This window comes from Danio rerio, chromosome 24 (assembly GCF_052040795.2).
Source record: "Danio rerio strain M-AB ecotype USA chromosome 24, GRCz13ab, whole genome shotgun sequence".
Lineage (NCBI taxonomy): Eukaryota > Metazoa > Chordata > Actinopteri > Cypriniformes > Danionidae > Danio > Danio rerio.
Window position 1 is genome coordinate 27,800,698 of NC_141044.1, and position 14,712 is coordinate 27,815,409.

A 14,712-nucleotide genomic window follows, 5' to 3' on the forward strand; every position below is an offset into this window, starting at 1 on the left:
GCGCACCTGCCTCGGATCCCACGGAAGGAGCTCTGGATCATAAAAGGAGGAACGAGGGTCGAGGAAGCCGAGAGAGGACAGGGCCCGGACATATTTTACTTTTGCTTTCAGTTTGACGGCAGTCTCCGTGAGGAGCTGCCGTCCGTTTGTTTTGGTTTAGACGGCTGCCGTCACTGTCATTAATAAATCACTTTAAAACTGCGTCGGTTCTCCGCCTCCTTCCCGGCGGCCAAAGGGCTGTGAACTTCATTACAGCTTTAAATCGGGGGGTCTCAGAAACCGACCCATTTTATTAGAAGGCATATACCTGTATTGGCGGGCTTGCCAAACAGAAGCGAATTTACAGCTATGGCCTTCTGGGTAAAAAAGGTTTTCTTATATTTGCCGTATTATTTTTTTTGCTTTGTTTAATTAAAACGTTTAAATATAATAAAAAATACATATAATAATTAAACTTAATAATTATATTTTTATTATATTATATTTTTTCCCGCGCCTCCCCTGACATGCTCTGGCGCCCCCCAGGGGAGGCGCGCCTCACACTTTGAAAACCCCTGCTCTAAATGATTTCTTTTTTTTTTTTTTTGAATGATTCACTTCAGTAAAATGCATATAAAAACACACCCACCCATAAACCCTCAACTAAAATAAATCAGAAAGTGTCTTCTTATCTACCTGTGACCCAATCAACCAAAAACGCATCTTAACCAAAGCGCCTTAAGGTTAAAAGTCGAGAGCCCTAATTACATAAGTCACCTCCCATCCTAAATGCAGCCCAAGCTCTTTTAGCAGATGTGTTGACATTTTATACGTGCCAACACAAACACTTCCAGCCCACCGAGAGTCACAAATCCACACACGTGCGGCGACAAATGCTTATTGCCCGCGGTCTGATTACATTCAACGCCCGCGTGTTTACCTGTCATTGGAGCGCCTGGAAAAACTTGAACAGACCTTGGAGCAGACCTTGCAGATAAACCGTTGTTTAGAGGCATTAATATTCAGCAGGCACCGCTGCCAACACCTTGAACAGATGCACATGGCACATCCTTGATGGCCTGATGGAGCCACACGGAGCATGTGAGGCTGCAGTCACATCACCCGCTCTCCTCATTGTTGCTGAGACGAGCACGAGTCTGGCTCCCCTGGCATAAACTAAGTGGCTGGCTGGCATATGGTGTAACCTCCATTTGAGTGCTAAAAGCTGGAGATTGTTTTTGTGGAGCAGATGTTGGTGGGCGCAGTAGTGGCACAGCTGACTCTTTCAAACAGCTGGGAACCGTGTGTGACCCACATAAAGGCAAGTGGCCGTCTGCGTGTTCCTGCCAAGCCGGGGCATCAAATCACGCTTGTCCCTCTTTGCACATCTGATTTTGTGGGGTGCACATCATGAGATGTGAACACGCATTAGGTATACAAATACATGTTGGTGTTTTATTACACTTGAATTTGAACTACATTTTCCTGCACCGGTTTAATGTGTGGAAATGGCTATGGTGTGGTTAATAGTGTGCCAATGCACTAAAATACTGCAGCTTTATGTCCATGGCATTAGAAACTGTGCAATCGACTGTGCAATAGCTGATCCAATAGTGAGTTTGGCAGTTAGTCTGACCTATTGAAGATGAGAGTGTTCAGGAAACATGTTTGAAAACAATAGGTTCATTTGATTTCAACATAAATAAACGGTACATCAACCCAGGCTCATTCTGAAAATGTAGCCCTATTTACGTTTCTGGAGATCGGGAATTATGTAGCCAGAGCTACGTATGGCAGCATTTTGTCTTTAAAAGGAACACTACGGCATTCTGTTTCTCGCTAACCAACTGACCACTTACCTGCATGTGTACGGCTTTCCCGTTGTTACCAGTTTGTCTTGTAGCTTGACATGTATCGGTGGACTTGAGATGCAGAGTTTAGTTGACCACGACGACAGAGTTTGAGTTCGGTGAAGAACGGTTCCAGAAAGCAGGTAAGACAAAAACAGAAACCAACAAAATAAAATAAACAAGTAAATAACAGGGAGAGTGCGGTAAAATCTGAAAACGGAAAAAATGAGGGCTTTTATTTTTTAGGGATTGCTTTTCAAAATACTGGGGGTGGGTTTAGGGAAGGGGATGGGCAGTTTAAACGGTGCTTTTGAAAACACTATTGGTTGGGTTTAGGCCAGGGGTCTCAAACTCAATTTACCTGGGGGCCGCAGGAGGCAAAGTCTGGGTGAGGCTGGGCCGCATAAGGGATTTCACAAAAAAAAGTCCTCAAATGTCATTATTAACAGTTTTAATTATTTCTTCTGAACATGAAGTGTCCTGAACATTAATAGAACATTGAGTGAAGATTATGAACAGTTCTTCTGAACATGGCATCTTTTGCCTACTCCTTACTGCCAGAGACTTGACAGCGCTTCTTCTCACAAATCTGAACCACATTTGGCTTTAGAGCGGAAGCAGTTAAGACCCTCAGTATGGCTTGAAGATGATCATCATTAAGTCTAGACCTGTACTTTGACTTATTGAAGTTCAAGGTGGAGAATAACTTCTCACACAAATATGTGCTCCCAAAAAGGCCAAGTCCTAGGGAAAAAAGTGGGGGAACTCACTCAAAACTTCCATTCCCTCACCTAAAAAAAGGCGTATATATGTATAAATAAAACACCCACACCCCACTCCAGTCACATCAGTCTGTACCAGTCTGTATCTACCTATAATATATATAAGAAAGGGCTAGAAATTAACTTTTTTACTTGGTAGCACCGGTGCTCCCAACTTCAAATATTTAGGAGCACCAAAATAAATTTAGGAGCACCAGAAAAAATTTAGGAGCACCCGCCAAAACTGAATGAGCACCGTTGCAAATTGCTTTTTAAAGGATTTATTGTATTTTAAAACAACATCAATAGGACTGACAAAAAACAGAAACAACTATCTAACTAATGCTGCGAAGACATTGATATTTGAGTGCAATAATTCCAAAATTAATGTCTAATAATTAGGCCATAGAATATTAATGATGATGAAAATGACAATAATAATAACAATGAATTACATTTCTCATTATGATACTGCCTTGAATGTGCATGGATGTAGGTTATCTGCTATAAAAAGTCTGTTACTTTATGAAAAATAATTGTATAGTTTGCATCAAACAAAAATGAAGCATTGCAGTAAGAAATATTTATTTTGTACTGCTGTTTTTATATGCATGTCAATTTAATAAATAATATTTCTGCTACAAAACAAACAAAAGATTATAATAAATCATTCAATTCAATGATGAAAGCTGCAAAGCAGTCATCAGTAAATAAAAATAATAATAATATACACCTCAAAAAAAGAATAGACAAAAGAAAGAAAGTAAAGTCTCACTTCTATCACTCTTTAAAAGTTTTGGTTTCAGTTTGTGTCAATTTAAAGGTTCAGATGATCTTCATTTTTCTGTGTTTGTGGAAAAGCTGGCGAGTCAGCCGACCCAATTTATGAGCAGGCAGCGCAAGATTCTTGCGAATACCACCGGCGCAATACCGCTCTTTGTTACGAGCCGCAGTTTCAGTGTAAACTTAGTAAAGGCGAGCTCCTTTGGCGATGATATGTACAGTATTAGATTTGACTTTTAGCGGAAATTTGCGCTGAACACGCAGTAAATGCGACGCATGGAGATTCGGGCGCCTTCTCCAAGAAGCGCGTACTCGATTGATCTCAGCTGGTGGATCATTATTCACCACGTGACGTGTCATGATCGCTCTCATCTGCACCTCAATTTTAGGTGGGGTTTGCAAACCTGTGTGCTTTAAGTTTTTACTCTTCAGCCGTTTGCATTTCCCGTGGTCATAAAAGCTCCTTCCCTGTCATCTGACAGCGGAATAACTTGAGTGATTGACAGCTAATATGAACCAATATAGCGGCAGGGAAGAGCGATTCAGCACGTTTTTACAAAAAATCTAAACAGGTCGCACTACAACCATTATCAGCAGTCGCACTAATGCGGCCAAATATATTATGAGGTCGCATAGATTAATTTTCGGGCGCATATGCGACCAAAATGGTCGCAATTTCGAGCCCTGTAAGATGCAGGCTGTAGCTAGGTAGCTAAGTGGCAGGCAGGGGCGGGAACAGCTTACCTTGGTTCTGGCCGGCGCGAGTTCCCGTCACAGCGTCTAACAAAGGGGCGGGGTACGTGGTGACGCCACCGGCATCCCCACCCCTTTGTTTACACGGCGGGCGGGGAATGCCAGTGACCGCTGTGTACGGATAGAATCAGCGGAGCGGGGAGCGCTCTCTCTCCCCGCTCCGCTGATTCTGTCAGTGTACAGCGGTCGGCGCGGGCCACAAAATATTGCACTGAGGGCCGCAAATGGCCCGCGGGCCGCGAGTTTGAGACCCCTGGTTTAGGCAGTACTTAATTTGTGAATTGCCAGATCCCGGAACAGATCGGGGTAACAGATCTGGCATGTTACCCAAGGATGTTGAGGTGTTGCGCACAACAGTGGAGAGCGAGGGAGGGGAGAGTGGGGGGTTTGTCACGGACAAAAGTGAAGAGTGGGGGGTGGCAGGGCATTGGAGGGGGGAGGAGTGTTGTGGACGAAAGTGAAAGTGTACATTGAACGGGGGAGGAGGGGGGTTGAGGAGGAGGATTGATAAAATGAGGTGCCGAATCAGAATTCAGAGGTGTCGGATCTGGTGTGTGCTGTCGCAAATTAAACCCTGGGTTTAGGGAAGGAGGAGAGTGGGTCAGTCGATTGGTCATTCCTTCAGTAAGCGAGAGCAGCAGGAAAAAGCAAATGAAAAAGAAAAAGCATACACGGCGGTTTCTGGCAGATTCGCGAAAACAAAAACTGCAAAAAAACATAGCTCCTGAGATGTATTTGCTCTCTCCAGTGATGTACATAGGGCTACGTAATTAAAATGTGCCTAGAATACATTACTTTACATGATGTTGTGCATCACTCGATCATTTGCAGAATAAAATAAAGACAATGAAAGTTGTAGAGTCTACTTAGTTCCAGGTATGTGTACATGTTTGTTTATGGATCTAAAGCTAAGCAAAAATGTTGGGATTTTATTTAATCTGTAAATGTTTAGATACAGTTGTGTGGTTGTCAATGGTATTTGCTTTATTATATTATAACTATTTTAAAAAATAACTTGCATAAAGCAAATCATTTTTACATAATTTTCATCTGTAAATTAAAGTTTCTAAGTATGTAAATGTAAATGAAATTTTGTTTCAGCATTTCTTATCCAAACAAAAACGCCGAACATTTCATAGGTAATATTGAGGTTTTTTTTTTCGTTTTTGTATGCTACAAACTTTTGTGCTAAACAAGTATTGATGATAATACAGTCTCTTACTGCCCTCACCATGAGGCAAAGTAGCACCAACTTGCATTAAATACTAGGCTTATGTTAGTTTTGTTGAATAAAATCAGCAAACAATGTAAATGAAATATGACAACAAGATACTGCGGTGCTAGAAACTGGTGTCATTGTCTGCTAAGTAATTGAGTCGGTCATAAAGGAGATCATTCACAAACTAATCGCTCCCTCTGTTAGAATTAGTAGGGAAAGCAGGAGAGTGGGTGTGTTAGGCCAAGGATTAGACCAAATTTAACAGGGAGGGAGGATAATACATTTCCATGCACACAAACACAAAACTCTTTGTCAGCAATGCCCGTGCAATCTTTTAACCATCGATGTAAAAAGTTATATAAAATGATAATTTTTGTAATTTAAAACAAAAATAGCATACTGACCAGCGAGAAAATTCCAGATTGTACATATTATGCATAAATGTTTACATATCTTAGGCTCCGGATGGCCAGTCCTCCATTGCACCTTGGTCCCACTTTCATTTCAGAGGAGCGCTACCCTGTACCAAAATGGCGGTTCTATTGACGCATTCCTTCCAATAGACAACAATAGCATAGGTGACATCTAATGTAAATATCTATGGCTTTTTGTCAGGTTTTTTTTTTTTTTTGAAAAATGTTAATGCTTCAAATAAAGTTTAAAAACAGACCCTAATGCACTCCCTGAGAAGTAATAAATACTATGCAGTGACCTAAAGGTGGGGGAAAGGTTTATTCTTAGATGCATTGCAATGCAGATATTGATGATTCTGAACTGATTCACAAATCTTTCCAAATGTTAATTAATAACGTGGTTAATTATCAACGTTGGCCAAACACAAAAGGTGGAATTCTAAGCGTGGACATGTCTGTGACATGCACAAAACAAATATATGATAGAAGCGTGGTTTAGACATCACTCTATTTTACATGGCCAAAAATAACACTTGAAGTTTTGTTTGTGTAAATTTAGTCAAGTGGCTGGATTAATTCATCTAACTGATTTGCTTTTTATTTAATACTTTATGTGACACTATTAATGAAGTAATTAAGGTGTAAGTTGAAAGTTGAGTTGTTAGATATTATTATATATCCTATTTACAAGAAAATACAACACTTATTTTGGTGCATTTTTGAAAGGATTGCTAGCTAAATCTGGCAACACTGCATCGATGGGACTTAAATTGACATCCAGCAATCAAAAATCAAGCATGTGAATAGTTTATTGCTGAGAAGAAGACCATATTCAGTGAGACAAATGCAATGATTGTCAATCTGTAAGGAACTGTACAAAGAATCTGCATTTATTTGTGAATCTAGCCTATTTATAGCAGCTTTGCATTGTCCATTAGGTCCACAATTGTTTTGTTGTATTTTGTCAGTGGTTTACAATTTGCTTAAGTCTGTATTTTTATTTAGCAATGCAGCTACAGGGAGATTTTATTTAATGTTGGCTCTATTAATTATTAAAATGTCATGAAAGTAAATTCATTATGAAAATAAGAAATTCAGCATTAAAAACAAAAGATTTATCGATAATTATTTCATAATCACATCGCAGCCCTCTGAATCAAAATCAAAATGAATTTAGGTAGGGTGATGAGAGAGTCCCACACCTAGTAGAGACCCTGTGAATTGGAACAGAGCCATTTTTAACATTAGTACTGACTGAGTGTCACAAAAATATCAATGCACTTCTGTTTCAAAACCAAAAGTACCACATACATGCAGTTAAAAAAGAACAGCAGTAAATGAAGTATTTTTGTAATTCTGCCACTATCATGCTACAAACCATCGGAAAATAACAAGATATTAAGTTATTTGTGTATCCAACTCCATGCCCGTCTCATTGTCACGGCCATGTACAAATGAAGATTACTCTGCGCTCGTAATGAGGATGCCAAGGCCATTATCATCTGTGCTTTGATAAATGTTGTGGCATTCTCCAAGCAGATGGGGCCTTGTGTTTGGGGTGGGATGGTGGGAGGGCACCTTTCACGAGAGCAGTTTGCTAGCATGCCTACACAAAAGGTGACTAAATATCCTCACTCGTCCCAAATGAACAAATAAACAGGATGTTGGCGACAGAATTCAGTGTACTTAAAGTGGTAGTATGAATAATTTGAATAAATAGGACAATTATTTATGCAGTATGGGAAATTTCTGAATGTATTTTATTAACAGTGTTGCCCAAAATCAACTCAGTGATAATTAGTCAGAATATTAAAACTCTTATGCCACTGAATATATATTTCCAAGTAATGGGTATGCAGTATACTATGGATGCATCAATACGAAAAAAAAAAAAAAAATTGGAATGTTGTCAGGATAAAAAATATCCCAAGCCCCAGGAAGGTTTCTTTTCCGCGATTTTAATGTTCAATGTACAGAATAAAATGATTCCTTTTGGTTGCTCAAATGGGAAGTCCTTCGAGGCCAGTTTTTATTCAGGCAAACAAATAAATGACGAAGCATTGTCTTTAATCATTAGTCCAAACAGTTCGGTTGGTATAGTTTCATTGATTATATACTCAACTCATTATCAGCACAATATTCTTTGAACTGGCACATTCCAATCATTCAACTACAGTGTGATTATCTTTTTAACTTCAACTTAGGTTTCTAAAATAACATTTTTCTATCAAATGTACACTGTGAAATACGCTGGGTTCCGCAGAATTCCTTCATGTAGTCCCAACACAAATTTATTATTCTTACTTAAATGTTTTTACAAATTTAAGTGGATTGAACATAAAACTCTACAACTCTGTTCAGCACAGGTTCATTGTGATTGTGTAATTGCTATGGGGGGGTGTGGCGCCGCCGACGGCTTCTGTTTCTTTTCGCGCTTACCAGCTCACCTCCATGTGGACGGCTTTTACACTGTTTCCAGCTTGCCCAGTAGCTCACCAGGTACGTTGGCGGACTTAAGACGAGTTGACCGCAACAACAGGATTCAAGTCTGGAGATGAGCGGTTCCAGAAAGCAGGTAAAACATAAACAAAAGCCAAATAAAAAGAATTAACAAGTAAATAACAGGGTGAGAACGTGGTATAATCTGAAAACGTGATAAATATCAGGCAGCCGCAAGGGTTTTTCTTTTTCTGGATTGCTTTTGAAAACACTGTCGGTTGGGTTTAGGGAAGAGAGAGATCTGAAAAAGCGTATGCAGCGGCCTCTGGGAGATTTTCAAAAAACAAAAAACTAACAAAAACTACAAAAACATATACAAAACATATTTGGCACTCTCCAGAAATGTATAGGTACGTATCAAATATAAGCCTGTGTTGAGTGTGTATATTAAGCTCATTTTAAATAAGTATAGTTTAAACAACCTGCAAAAGTTGCGAACTAAACTGAGGACCGGGGAGGGTGAGGGGGGTTGTCACTGATGTAAAATGAGGACCGGTGGGGGGTGGGTGGGGTTGTCTCGCGGATGCTGCCCTCAAAAGGTTGCCTCTATAGACGCGCCAGAGAGTACAACAAATAATAAAATAATAATTTTACAATCATATTTGCTAAAATACATTTTTAGAAAAAGGCAGCAATGGTTTTATCAAGACTTTCAGAAAAAGGAAAAAAAAACATTGTGTGAGACTGATGACAACAGCCAGAGGAGAAAATAACATCAGATTTTACTATCCTGCCCCATAGATGATGCATTAGAAATGCCTTGCATAAGTGGTAATTCATTTTTTGTACTTTGATATAAGGATGATATAATACTTACATATGCAGTATATAAATTTACATACATTTTTTAATAAATCTAAAAATTTAAAACTTTCAAGGATTTAAGATGATGAGTGTCATAGGTTTGTAAAAAGGGTCCATAGCGTCACCAAGTGGCAAATTTCTTTCAAATTTTTCACAGACCTCTAGGCCCTCTTTGTTCCAATCAGTCTCCATTAACAGTTTACAACAGGTGTTTTAATTTAATTGACAGACATACATAGTGTTTCTTTTCAAAGAGACATTATCATCTACTGTTCTGGCATGCAAACAACCTTTTTTGTATTGTTGTTTTCCATGTTCATTTTCTCTGTCAACAATTTATAAATGAAACTTTTTAAAATCTCACAGAAAATCCTAATCATTTTGTGTATCAAATTTATATAAACTTCATAAAAAATCTTGTTCAGGACTTCGTATAAGCAACACGCTATAACAAAACAAGTCTAAGCTATATCAAACTGTGAAGGCTGATCTGCCAAAAACATTTAGCTATCTGGTGCTTTGTCATACTCATCGTAAACATGTACATGAAACGATCAAATCACTCCAAGTATATTTTTATTGCAAAATACACATTTCCAAACGCTCAACACTCACAAAGAAGTGTTATGCTGCCTCACAGCAGGTAGGCGCTGTGAAGAAACAGTCATTTAAAAGTAATTAGGGTTTACCTCCTGCCGAGCAGCAGTAGGATTCAACCTCGCAAAACTCAAACACACAAACACGTGCATTCAAAGAGAGCCTTGGAGCGAGCTCTAGGTCACCTATCCTCAGAAATACAGCAGTAACTTTACTGTCGTGGGTCTGGAGGCAAGGACCAGTCAACATTGTTTAAAAGCTCTCCCTCATGGTGCAACCATTAATTAGCGGAGCTGTTTGTTGATTCTAGATTGATGTGTGCCGCTCTCCAGAGAGAGACGCGGGACACTGGCAATGCCTTGATGCAAATCTCATCGACGTGGTCTAGACTCCCAAGGCACGTTTTAGCACTCTACACGGAGGACACGCGGGAAAATGCATTTTAATGTGACAATGAAAATCATAATATTTAAAATGCAGATGCAATTTTTTGATGTTCATTCCTGCACGCCTGGGGAACCCAAATCACCTGCAGCAAAGAGTCATTGATACACGGCCTTTCAACAGGCGACAGATAGATGAAAACACAATTCCTGCATGGAGTCGGGAGGAAGGGAGGGATTTTTCACTAATTTATACAGAATCTACATCCTATTTTTTGTAATCAATGTGAAATCTTGATTTTAAAAGACATATTTGATGGTTAACTCTAAAAGGTACATCCATAAGTATAAATGTGACTCAGGAGTACAAAACTTGAGCATTTTTTTTTTAACCTAGGCTCATTCTGAAAACGTACACCTATATATATTTCTGGAGAGCGCCTAATACATGCCAGGAGCTTTTTTTTGTTTGTTTTGTTTTGTTTTTTGCAGATTTTTTTTTTGCGAATCCACCAGAGGCTGCTGTCCAAGCTTTTTGAGACCTCAAATTTCTCTCACCAGTGCCATTCGCACCTGCTGTAATCAGGTAAGTTCACCAGAGGCCGCTGTCGAATGACTGTCGACTGACTGAATGACTAACCAACAAACCAATCGACTGATTCACCCTCCTCCTTCTTTAAACCCAACCAATAGTGTTTTAAAAAGCACCTCCCACACTGTAAAAAATTTGACCTTAAATTCACAGTAAATTACTGGCTAATAATTGCATTACTTTCACAGTAAATTACTGTATGTAAATTCACAGTAAACTATTGTGAGGTAGTTCACAGTAATTTACTGTGGTTTTGTCACATTAAATTATTGTGAAATTACAACCATATATTGTAACTTTACAGTAGATAATAAAGTCAGTTACTGTAATTTCACAGTATTATCTTGTAGAATTAACTATATTTTACTGTGAATTTGCAAACCAATTACTGTGATTTAGCAGTAGGTTGCAGTTTAAATACCTGATTTAACTGTAAAGTTACAGTTATATCCCAGATTACTGTAATTTAACAGTTTGGTGCTGTAAAATTTCAAAGCAATTTTAGGTCACACAAAAATGAAAATTCTATCTTGATTTACTCACCCTCAGGTTGTTCCAGCTCTGTTAAAAATGTTTTTTTTTGTTAAACACAGGAATAAAAATATCAAATATTCCTCTTTGTGTCCAAACAACCTGAGGATGCGTAAATGACGACAGAATCTTCATTATTGGGTGATCTGAGAAGACTCTAAAATCAAAATAAAAACAAACACACATACATGTTGCAGATTTATTTAACAGCTTAATGACATCTGTGTAAACATTTCAGAAAACTTTCAAAAGGTGAAGGTGAAGCCTCAAAAAATACTATAAGAACATATTCATAAAAAAATCTGACATCATATGTAGCATACATATAAAAAGCAGTGCTTCAGAGTGCGCTCTCTCTCTCTCATTTTTATATATATATATATATATATATATATATACACACACACACACGAGAGAGAGAGAGAGAAAACTTCTTGCTAAATTAGGCAGTCGTCTATTCAAGGTCAATCATTTTCCTGATAATTTTACACACTTGCTGGTTGATGTGTCTTCTCTGCTTCTTTGACTTCGTCTGTCTTCCATCTCCAAACTGGTGCCCAAAAAGCACCTATAAGCAAAAGAGCAGATAAACAGTAAGCTTCATACAACACTACTGGGACACTACTGCTGCACTACAGAGCAAAATTACTGTTAGCTCAGTTTGAACATGCTGACAATACTGTAGCTCAGTCAAACTGCAATCATTTAAACAAAAACATCTGAAAAACATTTCCATCACAAACACACAATCAAGAACAGTCCAACAACAAATAGTGGTTTTAATGACCTCGGCAGAGCATTTTAAAACAGTTGATTTGATTTACACCTTCTGTTTACAGACTATAATCTAATGCTGGGTTCACACTTATTGCAAAGTTAACACATGCATCACAGCACTTGCTCTTGAATACTAGCAGGATGTTTCTTGCATCAAGCTAATTTTTCATGATTTGAATATTAGGAAAATTTTGCAAAAAAAACTTGATTGAAGTGATACAGCACTTGTGTTGTATTCATTTCAATCAAGTTTTTTGCAAATATTCCAAATATTTTTCAACGTTTTTTGAGTTTCACTTAATTTGTGCTGCCCAGTAAAAAATTCCCACTATTTATGCATTTGCAATGACTTGCATGTAATCCACTCACCTGAATAGGTAACTTCACATATGGTATAAGAGTCCCATCCTTTTAAAGACAGCTTTCCCTTTGGTCTCCAGCACAGACAAACAAATTGTGTCTGCAACACGGCCCTTTATAACAAGGGGACAAGGGGAGTCATGACTTGTGTTCCTATACATTCCTTGTTTAACCCCCCAAAACAAGCCCTCAGTTACAATATTTATTGTAGACATTACCTTAAATTCCAGAGTGCAAAAGGCATCTTCAGCATACTTCAGTTTCGGACCAGATCCAAAGTCAGTTGTGAAACCCAGGTGAGGTCCCATGACCACTCGACCCTCCGAGTCCAAGGAATAAGACTAAAAGGGGGAAAGAAGGACTAAATTTGAGATGTTTGTGAATAATTAAATTTTTTTGTAGAAACAAAGTTGACATTCCATGCTCTGCCTATTAAAAACCAAGCAAACAAACACACATGCCCAGTAAAATTGCTAATAAAAATAAAAACTATAGTTTAAAAAAATCTTTGTCTAATATTTACTACTACTGGAGGTACTGGTGGAACTTCTGGAAGAAGAAAAAGAGTTTGTACAAGAAACTGCTCACAACAAATCTGTGAAAAACCTGACATTAAAAAATCTAATAAAAATGAGGAAGGCATCAACATTACCTTTAATAATCAAGCGAGGGTTGATTGGTAGCATTAGTGTTTCAACATCAATGGCTGTGGCTGCAAAAAAAATGAATATAATAAGATTAGAATAAGACTCAACCTAACACACGCACACACATACTCTCTCTCTCTCTCTCTCTCTCTCTCTCTCTCTCTCTCTCTCTCTCTCTCTCTATATATATATATATATATATATATATATATATATATATATATATATATGTTTAGATTGTGATAATGAATTTAGGTTATATTTGTGTGCTCAGAATTTACACTCACCTCACACTTCAGCTATTATCAGGTACACCTGAACACCAAAAAATAAAATCTACAGTTAGTGACATTATACAATTAGTTCTCATTAGTGTTAGCACTGCATTAACACCAGTGAGAAATATACAATATGTACTGTGTTAGTGTTAGTTTAAAAGAATACAACTGAATTGTATTATAAGCCTCATTTAATAAAACAGTTAAGACTTGTTTCATAATGAGTTTATTTAACTAACTTAACGTTAACGTTACAGTGAACAAAATTAACGTACATGATGGTGACTAACCGTAACGTTAACTTAAGAGAAGGTCAGAGCTTAACTTACCTTAACTTTAGTCATTTCACCTTTACTTCAGTCTTGTACTGAAACAGAAAATGCAGTTAACAAGAAGTTTATTAAAGAAAATGCCCTTTCTTTTTTCAGGAACTAACGTTAACGTTATGCTAATACCTCAGAAAACACTACAATCACCATCTGGCGTCGTTAATTTCTTGTTTTAAAAAAAGGCGCGCTTAAACCCTGTACGTGCGAGTACAACTGAAGTACTCGGTAAATTCCTGTTAAATGACATGCACTATACAGAAATACACATACAACAATCATTTAACGGACAAAAGTCATATTTTAACACTTACCGAGGATGAATCCGTTGGGTGAAGAGACGACGCGTTGTCTGTGGTGATGGCGCTTGTTTGCGGTTGAGTCGAGTCAGTTCTGTTAAATGAATCGGCTCCTTTAAGTGAACAGTAAAGAGTTGAATTCGGCTCCTTTAAGTGAACAGTAAAGAGTCGAATTCGCCTGAAAACGATTCCGTTTTGTATAATATTGTAAGACGCAAACATATAATTCATTAATATTTCATCATATTGCTTGGTTCGTGTACTGCTTGTACACGAATTGCTTGTTGATGACTATGAGCTCATGAACACGTCTGATAAAATATCTGAATCTGATTCAATGTCACACGAGTCCTGAACCGAAGCAGTGCAAAAGTAATATATTGATTGAAATATAAAGTTAATTATTTTCTTCGCCATTCAAAATATTACATATCTCTGATTTTAACAATAAGAATAAAGTTCGTTTGGAGTGTATTAATTGAGAATTATTATTTTTTCCTCCCAGGATTCATTTCGCACCAAGCTGCATCAAGCTGTAATGGTGGATGAGAAGGCACATAATATTATAAATATTGCTTGTAATATGTAATGAAATAAAGTTTTAACACTTTTTCATGCGAGAATGTAGTTCTTCAAAACTCAAATCTGTGGATTGTTAGTAAAGATTGTGTGTAATTTTAAGTGTGTTTTGCCGGTAGCGGAGATCTATGACTTCCAGGCGGTAACGGCGCTCATCCGCCGAGAGGCGCCTGTCTTCAGGCTAGACATTGGGACAATTGCCCCGTCTTCGATGGCTCTATATGCGTCCGAAAATGAAGTTTTAACTGTTTTTCATGCTAGAATGTAGTTAAATCTCTAATC

At 38.0% G+C, this 14,712-nt stretch overlaps 1 protein-coding gene and 1 long non-coding RNA gene across 10 annotated transcripts in view; both read right to left on the bottom strand.

Annotated features, from left to right (window-relative positions):
- The window catches only part of LOC147831063 (uncharacterized), a 171,791-nt gene that overhangs the window by 52,044 nt on the left and 105,035 nt on the right, over positions 1–14,712 (bottom strand). The window lies entirely within an intron of this gene.
- LOC147838056 (uncharacterized) lies at positions 11,351–13,931 on the bottom strand. Of its 2 annotated transcripts, none has more exons than XR_015525025.1 (7): positions 13,867–13,931; positions 13,556–13,593; positions 13,236–13,263; positions 12,954–13,013; positions 12,520–12,642; positions 12,311–12,414; positions 11,351–11,732 (listed from the first exon to the last, which is right to left on the bottom strand). It is a non-coding gene; the product is annotated as an uncharacterized LOC147838056 (long non-coding RNA). The 2 variants fall into 2 exon arrangements; XR_015525026.1 differs by lacking the exon at positions 13,867–13,931 and adding an exon at positions 13,682–13,789 and having other exon boundaries at positions 11,595–11,732.